Genomic DNA, 18,952 nt, shown 5'->3' on the forward strand with positions numbered 1-18,952 from the left:
GTCGGACAGTCCGACGGCACGCCCCCCGATTTTTGTCGCATGGAAACCAGCGCAGCTGTGCCAAAAAAACAATCCCAGAGCAGACACTTCTTGAACAACTGTCCAAGCCATGTGATCCTCGAAAAAAGGCGCACAGTCCGCCAAAAGTGCAATCCGCGACTCTAAGTAAATGAGCCACCATGGGCAGATTTCTGACAATTCAACAGCAGAGTGTTTAAGATATCAGCTGAAAGAATATCCCCATAAATATGTGACCTGGAGCATTATATATAGATTATAATAATATATATTAATATCTAAAATGTAGTGCGGAAGTTCCTACTATCCGTAACTAAAGGCAAAATCCTTTGTTTTTATGTGACATGTCTTGAGGTTCGCACTTGTTGGCTTTTTTATCTTTAATGTCAGAAGGAAATTTTTAAGAATCCTTGATTTTCATGTATATGCATGGGGCTATTATATTATACATAAATATCTAGATTTCATACATTTCATGATTGTCTGCTTTCATTATAGACATCCCCGTTTCATAACCTTGAGGCGACTTAAAGAGCTAAGAGTTTTACAGATCACCTATAAGTAAAGTTATTTAAATTACGGTTTTATAGCCCCGGGGTCTGTGGCACCACATTACATTCGGTTTAGTAGGTTTTTATGTTAATACTAATAATTATAATGTCAGATGATGGGCATTATTAGGCATATGTATTACATTACATTGAGCAGTTTAGAATTTTATGTTTTTTCTTATTTCCGATAAATCCATATGCACAAGTGGAGAAATACAGTATGGACAATAATACTGTGTGAAATTATAATGAGTTATTGCATATTATATTTTAACCCCTGCAGAGCAGTTATTTTCTCTTTAAAGTAGAAACATCTTATGAACACAGCACTTCCTCTGAGTATTTCATGACTTTTACTGACTGTGTTAATAATGTCATATTATTATCTCAAAAAAGGTTATGTCTATAAAAATCTCTACTAGTCCTTAGAAGTGGAGTGTAGTAGAATTAGAAAAAAAGGACATTTTTAATAAACAAATTTTTAACAACTGTTTTTTTCAGTCTTTCTTGCCTTAATTTGGGACACACATATTAAACATTCAATGTTTGATCACTTTGATGTACCATTATGTATAAAATGCTCCCATACACATGAGATGGTGGGGAATGTATGTATACCTTACAACTAGCCCTCAAAAACTCTTCCATGCACAATTGGCTTAACCAAGAAAGTATTTGTAATAAATGGGGAAAGCTGCTAGAGAAGTCAGTTTGCCCAATATACAGCTCTTTCAAAATGTGTTGGGGTAGAGTATGGAAATATCCATACACAATGGGGCAGATTTACTTACCCGGCCCATACGCGATACAGCGGCGCGTTCTCTGCACTGAATTCGGGTCCGGCCGGAATTTATGAAGGTAGCTCCTCCGCCATCCACCAGGTGGCGCTGCTGCGCTGAAAAGCATCTGACCGCGCCGGAATACACCGAGCTGGACCAGGTGAAGGTAAGCACTTCCCAAGCGACACATTTTCGGTTTTTAAATGCGGCGGTTTTTCCGAATACGTCGGGTTTTCGTTCGGCCACGCCCCCTGATTTCCGTCGCGCGCATGCCGGCGCCGATGCGCCACAATCCGATCGCGTGCGCCAAAATCCTTATGGAATACCTCTACTGGTTGGACCACACCATATCTTTAGACTTCTTGTAGGTCATACTTGGTGGTAAGGGGGCTGCCTTTCAAAGTAGCAAAAGGAGGCATTGTTTTCCATTTCACACCTTGGAAAACATTTTTGCATACCTACTTAGCTTGACAAGTGAAATACTATAGAAAAAAATTCCATTTGCTCTAGAACAAGCGAAGCAGTGCCTGTTCAAAGATGCGAAAAAAAGTGAACCAACAAAGTATCTCAAAATTGTGCCAACATTTTGTAACCAAGCCCACTAAGAGCATTTTTGTGTTGAGTCTAAGCTCATGCTTTAAAACTATTGAACTTTATAAGTACAGTACTGCAAGATTGGCCCAAAAGATTTTAGTTCTATGTTGTCTTTTATTCTGCTGTAGGTTTCTGAATAGCATCAATCTGAATATTCTGGTAAAGATTCAGAATCTTGCTGGGTTTTCAACACTAATTGACTGAAAGAGAAGATGGAACTATTCCCAAATGCCTACAGTTTTCCCTTTATTCTTTAAGTGAGACTGTTTGAATGAACAATGAATTAAGAGCTCCAAGAACATCTAGAGTTTCCACTTTTGCTCGTTCATCCTTCACTTGCTTTAAAAACCCTTCAACAACAAAATTGTGTATACAGAAAGCAAACATTCCTAACCAGAGAATGGCATCCTCATTGGATTATTGATTCCTTAGTCCTTTTTATTGATTTCATATTGGATATTGCGACACAGAATTTTTTTTCTTTATAAATGGTGCCAAAATGGTGCCAATTCTCAAAGCTGTTATAGTGGCCTCCATATAATGGGCCGATTATCCTTTCAAGGTCTGAAAATTCTGTGGCTGAAACAATGAGCACAATGTGCAATGAAAAAAAAAATGTAGTAAAGGTCTGGTACCCGAATGATGAACGATGGTCAAGGCAAAAGGTCTTATGTTCAGCAGTAATTTATAGCATTTGGCAGCAGACCAGGGTCAGAAATAGAGTAAATAAAACCATAGAAGAAGTGAACACCTTTGCACATGACAAGCATGTGAGGAATTTCTAGCCAAAACGTTTTAATGATCGAACCATTAAAGGGGTTTGCCCACAAAAGAAAATTCTCAAATTTCAATCCCCTAGTGATGTTTACACAATAAAGATAATTTTTAACCCCTTACTTTGTTACTCATTTTTATTGCTGTTTTAGCTCCTATCACTCAGTGATGATCGGTATAAGATTCCATGGTGTCGGTGGGGACTCTCCAAGCAGACACTTCATGATCGCTCTGTGCTGTGAGACAACAATGTGGTTAGATTACCAGGGTACAGGTTTATTTACACTTTCATTTACCTACTGAACATTGTACTAGTATCTAACACATAGAGGCATATTTACTAAGGGTCCGAACGCCGCATTTTCGTCAGGTTTCGCATTTTTTACCCATTTTACCCTGAATTCCCCCGGGTTTTTGGCACACACGATCGGATTGTGGCGCATCGGCGCCATCTTGCATGCGACACAAATCGCGGGCGTGGACATTGGACAAACCATGGAATTTAAAAAGCAAATTTTGTCGCAAGATCAGCACTCACATGCACCGGGAAGAAGAAGGTGAACTCCGGTGGACCTCAGTGGGGAGAGCAACAGATGCAGGAAATTGGATGCACGATCTTAGTGAATTGCGGCAGCTCCAAATCCTCGTCGGACAACGCACGGCAGTAAACGCGACGGGATGGGTAAGTAAATGTGCCCCATAGAGAGATGATTAGATCAATGAGATGCATGTTACACACAATGACACAGTTAGCTCTGCTACACCTCTGCTCTCACACTATCAGATCTTATGCGCCTCCCCTTTCCCCCGGATAAAGAACTTATCTGCCCGTAGCTTGTAGCTCACCTCTCGCTGCTGCTGTTGTTTGCTGGCAGGAAGTCAGTGTGCATCAGTGTGAGCTCATACTGGAGGGTGGAGGGGGCCGCTGTAGGGAGCGGGGGAGGGAGAAGCTCAGCTCCAAAGCATCAGGCAAGATGGCTGCTGACCCTAAATTCAACCGTAGTGTAAAATATGGAGAAAAATGGAGCAACTCCAAATAAAGGCCAAAATGTCTAAGAATCATATGGAGCCTAAAGTCAGAAGATCCAGGGTCGGAAAACAGGGGAAAATGAAATTGTATACACCAATACTGATAGAGACAGGTTGGAATTATATCTGTGAAATGCTGCATTTTTGTTAATAATAGTGAATTAGTGAATGAGTTATTTTGTTATCCTGAGTATATATAAGAAACTTATTAAAGGGGTATTCTCACAAAGTGTTCAGTGGGGGTTTGACACTCAGCCCCTCCATGGATCAAATGTTTGACACAATAGATGGAGCCAAAAGTTACCATAACAGCCAATGGGTGTGAACCCATTGTGCTATACAACTGGCTTGACTGTGAGCCACGTCTAAGTATGTTATCCCTGAACCTCACTGGTTTTCATTCTTATACCTCTATACAGTGTCACGGGTGCTCCTGCAACCCATGACCTGGGTCGCAGTCGCACCTGTTGCCCCTCTCTGATCCCCCAGACCCAGGCTGTCTCTCTCGCCTTGATCCAGCATTGGCTTCGGTGGTCTGGCACACGTACGATAATTGCCGCTGGCCGGCTGCCTGTTCTGTTAAATTTTCAGCCCCTTCCTGTGTCCCCTGTCGGATCTTTGTGCCTTGTGTCTGAGAGAAAGCTTGTTCCCTGTGCCTTGCGACTATTTGATTAATTCCCTTTGTGACCCCGGTTCCGTTCCTGACTCCGCTCCCTGTCTTGACCTTTTGCCTTGCTCCCGACTCCAATCCTGTGCCATCTGACCTCCTGCTTGTTCCCACCATGATTCAGTCTGCTGATTCTGTACTTTGCCTTGGCTGCCAAGGCAGACAAAGTCGCGCCTGTGAAGCTACCACACCAAGTCCAACCCACTTGCGGTGGGCTCTAGTGAAAACTGGTTGCCACTTAGACTCCACTCCCAGGTATCGGCTTATGTCCTGCATCAAACCCTGAACTCAACATAACAGACTATCTCCGGGATAATATACAATAACTCTGAGCAGATCTGTCTAGTTCCTTATCCATCAAATGCTCTTTTGACTGAATTGGAACAGAACTTTGTGAAAGCCTTCCAAGAAAGCATGGAGGCTATCAAAGTATTATAAGGGAACTCAACTCCATATTAATGCAGATAATTCTAGAAAATGGTGTTTAATCAAGTTGTATAGTTGTGCTCCCAATAATCCAGAACTGGTACTTCAGTTTGCAAATACCAGGTTCAATAGCTCACGATTTATTGCATACGTGGTGCTCGGTGCTCGGTGCTCAGGTAATGCAGTTTACTAAATAAACTCAATATGTACATTACTGGATACTTGATTCATGGTCATGGATGTACAGATGTACCATCACTCAAGACTTACATTTAGGACATTTGGGAGATGACGCACAAAGAGATTGACAGCCTGAAACATACAGACTAATGAGCTACTTGAATATTCTAGATGGTGAAGACAAGAAGCAGATAGACAGGTTGCAGGTTCTAGTCCCTGCAGATACTAACAGGTTGGAAAACCCTATTATTTAGATTATTTAGTGGCAACTGAATGTCAATTGCTTTACTCGCCTTCCCAGGCCAAGTTCTGAGGAGTCTTTGCAGCTGGTGTGAAATAACGATGAGTTATGGTTCACTTCCTTTAGGTCTCCAAAGCGCAAGGCACTCGCCTCATCTGCCTTAAACCGATTGTCAGCTTGACTTGATCATTGCCATTTCCAATGGTCATCACACATCATTGGTGGCGGACATTGATGAAATAACCTTCCTAGAGGCCCATTAGTTGTTCTTTTCCCTGATCGAAGCAGTAGAAGTTTTTCATGAAGTTATTGATATGCAAGTGGTGAGGTTGTGATAAGATATTCAGATTATTTTAATGTTTACTGACAATATTAATACATGACAAGCATTCTAATTCGGATTCCTCATTGCCGTTCCCTCTCCTCACACCTGCTTTTCCTTTTTTGCCATGGCGGGACCGCAACACAGATTTTAACCTTGAACAATGGCTCTATGACTTTAAAGGAATGCATTTGCCTTTTTGCATCCCGTGGTTATGTTTGTGTACACAGTATATAAAACACTTCTGTGAATGTACTGACTCTCTTCTACAAAATTATATGTGGTTCTGCCTGTAAAAAAAAATCTAAAAACGAGAACATTTAGCAGTATGCTGAGTGGTTTTTTGTAGTGCATTATGTCATTATTTCCTGGAGAATTACATAATATTTGAGTGATTTTCTGTAACCGTACAACACTAGGTAATAGAATCCTACGGCTTCTGCACTGGTTTGTTTCTACATTTGTTTCTTTGTTCCAACAATGGATTCTTTGCAGAAGGGAGATGAATCAAATCATAAATAAAGGATATGCTAGAAAAATAATGCCCTTCTTTATATTATTGTAAAAGGCTTAAGTGTACTTTTGGTTTGGAGGGAACTTAATGATTATACATAACACAATTTTATTTAGGGAATAACACTGTTATAAGAATCGTCTGCTTTACAAGCTTGAGAAATCTCATTAGAACACCACAGGCGTTGTTTATGGGGCACTTTACACCTGCACTACGTGTATTGGGTGTTGACCACAGAAGACACTGTTTAGTGAACTTACTTTTAACTAAAGTACCTTTCATCTAAAGTAAAGTAATGGAATGGAAATAACAATTTTTACATTATGTAAACCACCTGAATGAGTTAATATCGGGGCCAGTTGAAGTATTCTATCAACCCTGGTTCAATCTCTTTAATGGTAATGGTGTGTCTCTTGCAATGAAGCAGTGGGGGAGATTTATTAAGACTGTTGCTTATAATGTCAGTCTTAAAACTCCCTCTGCCGTTGGTCCAGTGCCCATATACACTCTGGCCTACTGACAGAGTTTGTTGCTATGGTCTCCACCGGTTAGTAAAAGGTCTCAGGACCCCAGCCCAGAATCTAGTTTTATTGGAAGACACTGGAGGAGAAACCATATGAATCTCCCTTTCCCCGCCACTTTCAAAGAGTTTTTCCGACCCGTACGGCACTATAGGCATGTTGGGGTGGAGACCAGGCGAGGAGCAGGGTGGGCAGAGGGCAGGCCAGGTGTACCGGTTGGAAAAATTCTTAAACTGGCGGGGAGAAGGAGATTCATATGGTTTCTCCGCCAGAAGCCATTACGAATCTCCCCAGTTTTTCCCAATAAAACTAGTTTCTGGAGCTGGGGTTGTGATCCCAAATGGTGGCTCATGGGACCCAAATGCAGCCGAACACAGGGAGATGAAAAAAGAAGTGTAGACTCAAATGCTGGGTGATTGTCTCATCATACTTTAAATGAATCCATTATCAGACATTGTAACAGTGCCTCTCTTTATCCGGGTGTACCACACAGCTTGCCCTCCCTTCTAATAAAACTAAAACACTAAGGGCGTTTTTTTTTTTCCTTGTCATGTGACACCATGTCACCAGCTACCCTGTATCCTGAAATCCACAACTTGGGAGCCACCGACTTGGGTTGATTAACTCTCTGTACCTGAACCTTGTTTTGTTGACCTTTTGTCATTTATAAAACTGGTACATCCAAACAAAAAGTGGGGCAGCTCCCATTAAAGCACAATTTTTTTTCAAAAAAGGATTAATACAATATACGTTGTAGCCGGAGACTTTGTCGGATATACTTCTATCATAAATAATTATTTAGGAAATAACTCAGGATTTTTTCACCTCGATTTTGAATAAATTTGACTCTTTGCTGTTTTATTCTGTGATTTACATACAAATCTATATCTGAAATAGAGAAAGTTACTCTTCGATACCCTATATCCAGTTGTAATAAAATGATTCATGAGGCCCTGTAATTAAAGTTTTAGGATTTCCAACACTATTGAGCACTGCACACATCTGTCCTACAAGCAGTAAAGCAAAGATTGTTTCTGCCAGGTGGTTGTCTGCGGCACTGATCTCACACAGAAGATGTAATTGCAGGAAGACATTGTTAGATGGATGCTGTTTGGCTGAATGTAAAATAGTATTTGCTTTAGAACCGTAGCCATGACATCTGTGAGATGGTTTGTTACCACCAGAATACCAGAGGATTCTCCAGCCCATGAGCCCTCTTCATACATCCTTAATGCATTACGGTGTACAACAGAGGCTGCATTAACACCTCACCAAGCTTCATAGACACGTGATGGGGCGCTATTACTCCCCAAAATAATTGCCAAGCATAAAGGTGCAGCTCCCCGGTCAGTGCCCCCAATGCCAGCTTTGCTTCTTCACTGGTCACTTTTTCTGGACTGCCAGCTGTCCCTCTTCTCTATACACAGCCAGAGCTGCAGACAGGCCACAGGTGCACTAATGCCCTCTACGTCTGCCAGTCTCTGCCTTCCCTTGTTGTGGCCTCGTCCTCCTGTTATGGGCCTCCTCTTCCCTCCACACGTGCCTTCCCCTGCTTCGATAATCTCAGTGCGCTCTGCCAGAGATGACCCATAGCATCACTTACAGTGTAGATTTCATGTTATTCTGTGCCATACACATTTTGGAGTGCACCCTGGAATATATGGATTTGCCCACATTTACTGATAGCAGTGCAAACTGTACTTTGTGCAGTTACCTGCGTAGTGTGCAGAGGGCGCCAGATTCAGGATTTCTGGCACACATTCTACATGAATCTGGTGCCCCCTGCACTGTTCCGACAGAGTGCACCACTTTTTTGGTGCACCATTAACATGTGACACAATTCTGTCAGACATTTTATGATAAATGTGGCGCACGGTCCAACTGAGCACCGGAACGCCCCCTTCAATGTAGACATTTGTGTAGCGTGATGACTAGTGCAGTTGCACCGCAAAAGGGTTCCGTGCGACAAATATGTGTTGTGAACACTTTATAAATACCAGTGCGAGCAGTTTACACTGAAAAGAACGCACAAAATCCGACACAAGCACCTTGGTCAATATGGGCCTCTAGGTGTTGATACTGTTAAATACTGTATATAATAAATGAGGTGCTATATTCTTATATTCAGTGCAGCACGTGGCATCAAAGTCTGATATAGAATAATGAACACAGGTAAAAAAAAAGTCTATTCTTGTGTATAATGTATAAAAGTTATCTGTAGTCATGGTACTGTGTAGTGCCCGTATTTACTGGAAAGAAGGCGTAGTACTGTATTGTGCTAAGTCGTAGCTGTAATGATTTTCTTGCTTAAATATTCATTTATTAATACTGTATATGCCTAGGAGTTATATATTTGTATTGCTGAAAATGTCATATTTCTATACTAAATATACTCCTCAAAAATGGTGAAAGGAGTATTCTTACCCTTCTGGAAAAGCGTAAGTGCGACCTCTAGCGTACATGGCATATAAGTCATATTGGGGCAGATTTACTTACCCGGCCCATTCGCGATCCAGCGGCGCGTCCTCTGCACAGGATTCGGGTCCGGCTGGGATTTAAGAAGGTAGTTCCTCCGCCGTCCACCAGGTGGCGCTGCTGCGCCGAGAATAATCTTAACGCCCTGGAATGCACCATCCCATAGCAGGTGAAGGTGAGCGCTTCCCAAGCGACACATTTCGGTTTTTAAATGCGGCGGTTTTTCCGAATACGTCGGGTTTTCGTTCGGCCACGCCCCCCGATTTCTGTCGCGCGCATGCCGGCCCCGATGCGCCACAATCCGATCGCGTGTGCCAAAAACCCGGGGCAATTCATGTACAAGCGGCGCAAATCGGAAATATTCGGGTAACGCGTCGGGAAAACGCGAATCGGGCCGTTAGTAAATGACCCCCATTGTGTTAAGGGGCTATAGAGTTAATGTAGGCGGAAACACCCCGGCCAATCATAACCATGACTAGTTACTAGGGGCGTCAATTTGTTTGGCCGTCAATCCGGCAATGTGTCGGGGTCAGCAGGCCGAACCCGAACACCAAACCCGACCTCAACTATCGGGTTCACTAAACTCTAATTATAAGCATAAATCACGGCACATGCCCCTTTATATGTGATTACTAGGATAACTTGTTTTGTCTTATGACTGATCACTACTTCTCCTTTGAAAACATCCTATGAGAAAATGCTGGCAAATGCTTCATATCCTGAATTCAGGAACAGGCGGCTATGTAGCCTGCCAATCCATGGATGATTGAGTGGTTTTCATAAATTTTGGCCAAATATTAAATGTCCAAATTGGATTCAAGTCCTCTATTTTAATCCCTAGATTGATCTTTTGAACATGCTTGTGTATGAGGCGTGAAGTGGTGTGAACTACTCTGATCAGACAGGACAGATGGGCATTACTAGGTCTTCGTTTTTACTTTAGACTGAAGCTCTTTTATCTTAACTAAATGCATCATTTGCTTACAACTGGGCAAAATAAGGCTGGATTGACACAAGATTTTTGTTGTACATTGTGATTTCATGTTGGGCAGATTCCTGAAATGTCCTTACAATGTCAGGCACAGATGTATCCCACTGTATGCACATACATCCGGTGCCTACTTCTACCCCTAAAAGCCGAGTTAGGAGTGAACATCAGCAGAAGCCCATCATTGTCTGCTGCCAATGTACAGGGGGTCTCCAGAGTGATGACACTGTCCTTATTAACATTGGGGCTCAGTTATTATTTGATTTCTACCTGTTTTTTGGAGGCCACTTTTTTTTATTCCTGCTTTACCGTGTCCGCCACAAATTCGCCTATTTTTCTGTCGTTCATTTTGGCTGCAACATGTGAATCCCGACACTTTTCTGCTCTTCTAGTTTCCCAGAGAGTTGTAGTGGCATAATTTGTGTTGCACACTTAGAACCATAAATGAAAATCTACAAAGTTCTAATTCTTCTTCATGGTGTCACACAAGTGTTGGATCTCGTTTCCGCTTGGTGCTGCGTCTAACACGGTCACAATTCTTGCTCAACTGATTTTAGTGGAACACCCAAAGTGTTTAGGCTCCGGCCAAGAGCCTTCACCAGTTGTAGAAGTACATTTGATGAAGGCTCCTGGCCGAAGCCAAAATGCGTTGTGAATTCCAACAAACAAATTAATTTTATGAGCAAGAATTGTGATCGTGTGAGACGCAGTGCCGAAGGAAACGAGATCCAACACTTGTGTGACGGCAGTATCCTGCACGTCCCCTATTCTGGGTTAGTGGACCCATATCTCGTGGCCAGCAGCGCCTCAATACTTGAGGACTCATTGAAGTCTGATACACCTATCGACCAGCTACACAAGGTGTAGTCCATTCTCTTTACCAAAAGCTACATGTCTCTACACTACAATTGAGTCTTCTGCCTATCCATCCTTCTTGTCGATGGAGCAAATCCTACAACCAGATCCTTCCCAGGTTGCACACCATTTCTCCGTCATGAATGTGGAGTAATTTCAGACACTTTTGGCCATATGCCTATTTATTAAGCCTGTGTGACACAATAAAAAAAAAAAGTCACAGTCCGTTACAGGGCACAGTTTGTGCATTTGTACAGTTGTACATTGTGCACAGTTAGAGGATAGCTCTCACTTATAACATTGTAACACTGATACCTCATTTCTAACCCTAGGCATTACAAGATATTGCATCGAAAGCGGAGGGAGATCCTCACAATTTTATACTACAAATCTCAAGTAGAGCATAAATTTTATATATATATATATATATATATATATATATATATACACACTGTATTACTAACATTCACAAAAAGGCTGTGGAACATACACTAGGTCAGACACAAGACACAATCAGGTGATGACAGACATCGATAAGTGCACCCTACTTGCTGGGAATAGTGATGGCCGCTACGGGACGCACTGATGACCACTTTCACTGGCGTTTTCATTCCAGACTATTGTTGAAGTTCATTTATGGAAGTGACAAAACAGCATGTAACTGGCTACTGACAATGGAATGATCAGTTGATCAATCCATTCAACTTTTTCCTCCATTATGGGGACCTTGCTGTGTCATACAGATGCATCAAAGTCTAACATGACTTGGGGAACCATGCCACTCACTTTACAATGCATTAAAGAGCAGAGTTAACACTTTTGTGAGTCAAGTTGAGCTTTTCATCATTAGTATGTCTTTATACTGATACTTAACAAGACAATACTGCCTTGGAAGAAAGTGGCTCAGGTATTTCAGCCCCTCTCAGCCCCTAGTTTTAGGGCCAATGCTCCACCGGTGCTGTGCTGCAGTAGTAATGCTCTTTATTAATGTGCGTTTTACCATGAATTCCATGAATATGTGTGTTATGTATTGTCAGGTTTACGGATTCCAAGATGAATTGCTTAACCTACAATGTATTTACTTATTACTTAGAATACTTATTAGTATTGAGTATTAGTATTGAACAGGGGCTCTTAAAGGACATTTAGCACCAGAATGAAAGACATTGGGGCACATTTACTTACCTGGTCCAGTCGCGATCCAGCGCCGGGTTCTCCGATGCTGATTCGGGTCCAGCCAGGATTCACTAAGGTCCAAGCGCCGCTGCTCAGAGGTCCCCTGGAGTTCACCGGAGTTCACCTTCTATTTTTTTATTTCTTGGTGCAGGTAAGTGAGTGTCAAGTGACACTTTTTTTTTTAAATACTGTTTTTTTTCTGATGCGTTGCGTTACGTTTTTTTTTATGTGTTTTTGCTTAAGTAATATTGCATTTTAGCAAATGCAATGTAACCTTAGCATGTGATCAAGGCTGAAGGCTTTGGAATGCATCAAAAATGCATCAAAAACCGCAACACAACATAAAGTACACTAATGGCAGAAGCCTCACAAACAAAATGGAGGAACTGGAACTCTTAATGTTGGAAGGCAAATATGATATAGTGGGTATCAGCGAGACATGGCTGGACAGTAGCTATGACTGGGCTGTTACTATAGACGGTTATAGTCTTTTTAGAAAGGATTGTATAAATAAAAAAGGGGGAGGGGTTTGTTTATATGTGAATTCTTGCCTCAAGCCTTTCCTGCGAGATGACATCGGTGACGCAAATGAAAATGTGGAGTCCCTATGGGTGGAGATAAGGGGAGGGAAAAAGAATAATACAATATTACTAGGGGTTTGTTATAAGGCTCCAAATATAATGGAGGCAGCAGAGGAAATGCTGATAAGTGAAATGGATGCGGCTTCAAAGCATGGTGAAGTACTTATCATGGGGGACTTCAATTACCCAGATATTGACTGGGGACAGAAACATGCAGGTCCTTCAAATGCAGCAGGTTCTTGTCAACAACAAAAGACCATTACTAGAGATGAGCGAACACTAAAATGCTCGGGTACTCGTTATTCGAGACGAACTTTTCCCGATGCTCGAGTGCTCGTCTCGAATAACGAACCCCATTGAAGTCAATGGGAGACTCGAGCATTTTTCAAGGGGACCAAGGCTCTGCACAGGGAAGCTTGGCCAAACACCTGGGAACCTCAGAAAAGGATGGAAACACCACGGAAATGGACAGGAAACAGCAGGGGCAGCATGCATGGATGCCTCTGAGGCTGCCTAATCGCACCATTATGCCAAAATTATGGGCAACAGCATGGCCATGACAGAGTGACAGAATGAAGCTAGATAGCATCTAAAACATCCAATAATTGACCCTGACACTATAGGGGACGGCATGCAGAGGCAGCGGCAGCAGGCTAGAGAGTGGCATGGCGACATACCCTAATTGGACTCAGGCTTCAAACCAATGGGTGTCAGAGAGGAACCAAAGGAGGTGAGCAAGAAGCGCTCAAATAATCGGTACATGATAAAAGTTTGCCAGTATATTTTGTGGATTACACAGCAGGGTGGCGACAAAGTTAACATGGAAGCCATGAAAACAACCCAAAATTCTGCCTGACACAGCTCGTTTGATAAGGGGACCATGTATGCTTACAGTTCATGCCGGTCGCTGCACTGGCTGCCAGTCTCCTTTCGAATACAGTTTAAAATAATAATAACCCTCATCCATAAAGCTCTGTATAATGCTGCACCCCCCTACCTCTCCTCTCTTATCTCAGTCTATCGCCCAACCCGTGCTCTTAGATCCGCCAGTGATCTTAGATTAACCTCTACCCTAGTGCGGACCTCCCACTCGCGTCTCCAAGACTTCTCTAGAGCTGCACCAATTCTATGGAATGCTCTGCCCCGGACTATCAGACTAATACCTAACCTCCAAAGTTTCAAACGTGCTCTTAAAACCCATTTCTTTAGGCAAGCCTATAACACTCATTAACTGCATGAAGTTTTAACTCTTCTACTAACCCGTCCTGTGTCGTCCTCCCATCTGTTATCCAGCAACCAACAGGCACCAGACTTCTCTGCAGTCCCATTCACCCTGGACCTGGTATATAAGATGACGGCTGAGTGGTTCAAGCGACAGCAATTCCATTTATTATATTTTTTTCTATTCCCTAAGAAGAATGGCTTGACCATTAAATATTCTTTTACCTCGTGTTACCCCATCATCTTCATAAACCGTAAGCTCTGGCGAGCAGGGACCTCACTCCTGTTGTTCCATACAAATGTTGTGCTCTGTTACATTACATTTGTATTTGTTTCCTATGATTTATAAAGCGCTACAGAATATGATGACGCTATATAAATAAAGATTATTATTATTATTATTATGGAGGCAGTGAACTAGTAGTAGATTAAAGGTGCTGCAACTATGTTAGTTGGATCTTGGGATGGAGCTGGCGCTCTGCAGCCAGGCGAGCTTTCGCCAATCCAAGCCCCTGTCTCTAGGCTACTCCCCAAACAGCACTTCTAAGAACCTTTTGTATAAGATCAAGTGTAGTAGCGTTCTTATAAGTTTAGGATATGCCGGGTGAGGGGAATGTAAACAGATGCGCAAGAAGCGCTGAAATAATATCCCTAAATGGTAAAAGTTTGCAAGTATATTTTGTGGATTACACAGCAGGGTGGCGACAAAGTTAACAACTTTGATGTGGAATGCCCTGTAATAGCTCTTGGGCGGTGTGCCTTTTATCGCCTAGGCTCAGCAGTTTCAGCACCGCCTGCTGTCGCTTAGCGACGGCACTGCTGCTGTGCCTAGAGCTACCGACTGATGGCGCCATGCCCACGGATGGTAATTCGGAGGAGGAGGAGGTGGAGGAGGGGTGGGAGGAGGTATAGTAGGCGACAAAGTTAACAACTTTGATGTGGAATCCATGAAAACAACCCAAATTTCTGCCTGACACACCTCGTTTGATAAAGGGACGGTGTATGGAGGCAGCTATATGGACGACTTTTGGAGGTAGCAATGGAGACAACGTGTGGAGGCTGCTATGGAGACAATTTAATTTGGATAGTGCCTGTATGTGGCAGTCCCAAACATTTTTCAAACCAGAGGAGCAGGTAGGTGGCCCTCCAGTAAAATGGAATAGATTGAGTGCCTGTATGTGGCAGTCCCAAAAATGTTTCAAACCAGAGGAGCAGGTAGGTGGCCCTGCAGTAAAATGGAATAGATTGAGTGCCTGTATGTGGCAGTCCCAAACATTTTTCAAACCAGAGGAGCAGGTAGGTGGCCCTCCAGTAAAATGGAATAGATTGAGTGCCTGTATGTGGCAGTCCCAAACATTTTTCAAACCAGAGGAGCAGGTAGGTGGCCCTCCAGTAAAATGGAATAGATTGAGTGCCTGTATGTGGCAGTCCCAAAAATTTTTTAAAACAGAGGACCGGGTAGGTGGCCCTCCAGAAAAATGGAATAGATTGAGTGCCTGTATGTGGCACTCACAAAAATTGTTTCAAACAGAGGACCGGGTAGGTGGCCCTCCAGAAAAATTAAATGCATGAAGTACTATAGCAAGAGCCAGTGGGCCCTGTCAAAAAATAGCCATTTTCCTCTGCTTTACTGTACAAAGAGGAGGAGAAGGAGGAAAATGAGGAGGAGGAGGAGTGGATCAATTATTCAGGTTGAGCTTCCTTCACCTGGTGGAGATTGGAAATTCTGAGAAATCCAGCCTTTATTCATTTTAATAAGCGTCAGCCTGTCAGCGCTGTCAGTCGACAGGCGTGTACGCTTATCGGTGATGATGCCACCAGCTGCACTGAAAACCCGCTCGGACAAGACGCTAGCGGCAGGGCAGGCAAGAACCTCCAAGGCGTACAGCGCCAGTTCGTGCCACATGTCCAGCTTTGAAACCCAGTAGTTGTAGGGAGCTGTGTGAACATTTAGGACGATGGTATGGTCAGCTACGTACTCCCTCACCATCTTTCTGTAAAGATCAGCCCTACTCTGCCGAGACTGGGGACAGGTGACAGTGTCTTGCTGGGGTGACATAAAGCTGGCAAAAGCCTTGTAAAACGTACCCTTGCCAGTGCTGGACAAGCTGCCTGCTCGCCTACTCTCCCTCGCTACTTGTCCCGCAGAACTACGCACTCTGCCGCTAGCGCTGTCAGAAGGGAAATACTGTTTCAGCTTGTGCACCAGGGCCTGCTGGTATTCATGCATTCTCACACTCCTTTCCTCTGCAGGGATGAGAGTGGAAAGATTTTGCTTGTACCGTGGGTCCAGGAGAGTGAACACCCAGTAATCGGTGCTGGAATAAATTCTTTGAACGCGAGGGTCACGGGATAGGCAGCCTAGCATGAAATCTGCCATATGCGCCAGAGTACCAACGCGTAAGAATTCACTCCCCTCACTGGCCTGACTGTCCATTTCCTCCTCCTCCAACTCCTCCAACTCCTCTTCTTCTGCCCATACACGCTGAACAGTGAAGGACTCAACAATGGTCCCCTCTTGTGTCTCGCCAACATTCTCCTCCTCTTCCTCCTCATCCTCCTCCACCTCCACCTCCTCCGATATGCGCTGAGAAACAGACCTGAGGGTGCTTTGGCTATCAACAAGGGAATATTCTTCCCCTGTCTCTTGTGACGAGCGCAAAGCTTCCGACTTCATGCTGACCAGAGAGTTTTTCAACAGGCCAAGCAGCGGGATGGTGAGGCTGATGATGGCGGCATCGCCACTGACCATCTGTGTTGACTCCTCAAAGTTACTCAGCACCTGACAGATATCAGACATCCACGTCCACTCCTCATTGTAGACTTGAGGAAGCTGACTGACCTGACTACCAGTTCTGGTGGAAGTTGACATCTGGCAGTCTACAATCGCTCTGCGCTGCTGGTAAACTCTGGATAACATGGTCAGTGTTGAATTCCACCTCGTGGGCACGTCGCACAACAGTCGGTGAGCGGGCAGTTGGAGGCGGCGCTGCGCTGCCCTGAGAGTGGCAGCATCTGGGCTGGACTTCCTGAAATGCGCACAGATGCGGCGCACCTTCGTGAGCAAATCAGACAGATTGGGGTATGTCTTGAGGAAACGCTGAACTATCAGATTTAACACATGGGCCAGGCATGGCACATGTGTCAGTCTGCCGAGTTGCAGAGCCGCCACCAGGTTACGGCCGTTGTCACACACAACCATTCCCGGCTTGAGGTTCAGCGGTGCCAGCCACAGATCAGTCTGCGCCGTGATGCCCTGTAATAGCTCTTGGGCGGTGTGCCTTTTGTCGCCTAGGCTCAGCAGTTTGAGCACCGCCTGCTGTCGCTTAGCGACGGCACTGCTGCTGTGCCTAGAGCTACCGACTGATGGCGCCGTGCCCACGGATGGTAGTTCGGAGGAGGAGGTGGAGGAGGGGTGGGAGGAGGAGGAGGCATAGTAGGCCTGAAACACCTGGACCGAGGTAGGCCCCGCAATCCTCGGCGTCGGCAGTATATGAGCAGCCCCAGGGTCAGACTCGGTCCCAGCCTCCACCAAGTTAACCCAATGTGCCGTCAGCGATATATAGTGGCCCTGCCCGGCAGCACTCGTCCACGTGTCCATGGTCAGGTGGACCTTGTCAGAAACGGCGTTGGTCAGGGCACGGATGATGTTGTCTGACACGTGCTGGTGCAGGGCTGGGACGGCACATCGGGAAAAGTAGTGGCGGCTGGGGACCGAATACCGAGGGGCGGCCGCCGCCATGAGGTTGTGAAAGGCCTCGGTCTCTACTAGCCTATAGGGCAGCATCTCCAGGCTAAGCAATCTGGAGATGTGCACATTAAGGGCTTGGGCGTGCGGGTGGGTTGCACTATATTTGCGTTTCCGCTCCAGCGTCTGGGGTATGGAGAGCTGAACACTGGTGGATGCTGTGGAGGATCGTGGAGGCGACGATGGGGTTTTTGTGGCAGGGTCCTGGGCAGGGGGCTGACTAGCAGCTGACACAGGGGAAGGAGCAGTGGTGTGCACGGCCGGAGGTGAACGGGCTTGTTGCCACTGAGTGGGGTGCTTAGCATTCATATGCCTGCGCATACTGGTGGTAGTTAAGCTAGTAGTGGTGGAACCCCTGCTGAGCCTGGTTTGGCAAATGTTGCACACCACAGTCCGGTCATCCGGTGTTTCCTTAAAGAACCTCCAGACTTCTGAAGATCTAGCCCTCGCCGCAAGAGCCCTCGCCACGGGAGCTTCACTAGTTGACACATTTGGCGCTGATGCACCAGCTCTGGCCCTGCCTCTCCGTCTGGCCCCACCACTGCCTCTTCCAACCTGTTCTGGTCGAGGACTCTCCTCCGTCTCAGAAGCACTGTGTTCACCCGGCCTCTCAACCCAGCTTGGGTCTGTCACCTCATCATCCTCCGATCCCTCAGTCTGCTCCCCCCTCGGACTTCCTGCCCTGACAACAACTTCCCCACTGTCTGACAACCGTGTCTCCTCATCGTCGGACACCTCTTTACACACTTCCACTACGTCAAGAAGGTCATCATCACCCACAGACTGTGACTGGTGGAAAACCTGGGCATCGGAAAATTGCTCAGCAGCAACCGGACAAGTGGTTTGTGACTGTGGGAAGGGTCCAGAAAACAGTTCCTCAGAGTATGCCGGTTCAAATGCCAAATTTTCCTGGGAGGGGGCAGACTGGGGGGGAGGAGGCTGAGGTGCAGGAGCTGGAGGAGTGGCGATTTCGGTGACATGGGTGGACTGCGTGGAAGACTGACTGGTGGTGGACAAATTGCTCGAAGCATTGTCAGCAATCCACGACATCACCTGTTCGCACTGTTCTGGCCTCAACAGTGCTCTACCACGAGTCCCAGTAACTTCAGACATGAACCTAGGGAGTGTAGCTCTGCGGCGTTCCCCTGCTCCCTCATCAGCAGGTGGTGTCTCACCCCGCCCAGGACCACGGCCTCTGACCCCTGCAGTAGTTGGACGCCCACGTCCCCGCCCTCGTCCTCTACCCCTAGCCCTCGGGTTAAACATTTTGAAAATGAGAGTTATAACTTTAT

The sequence above is a fragment of the Engystomops pustulosus genome, chromosome 11 (assembly GCF_040894005.1).
Source record: "Engystomops pustulosus chromosome 11, aEngPut4.maternal, whole genome shotgun sequence".
In the NCBI taxonomy this organism is placed as follows: Eukaryota; Metazoa; Chordata; class Amphibia; order Anura; family Leptodactylidae; genus Engystomops; species Engystomops pustulosus.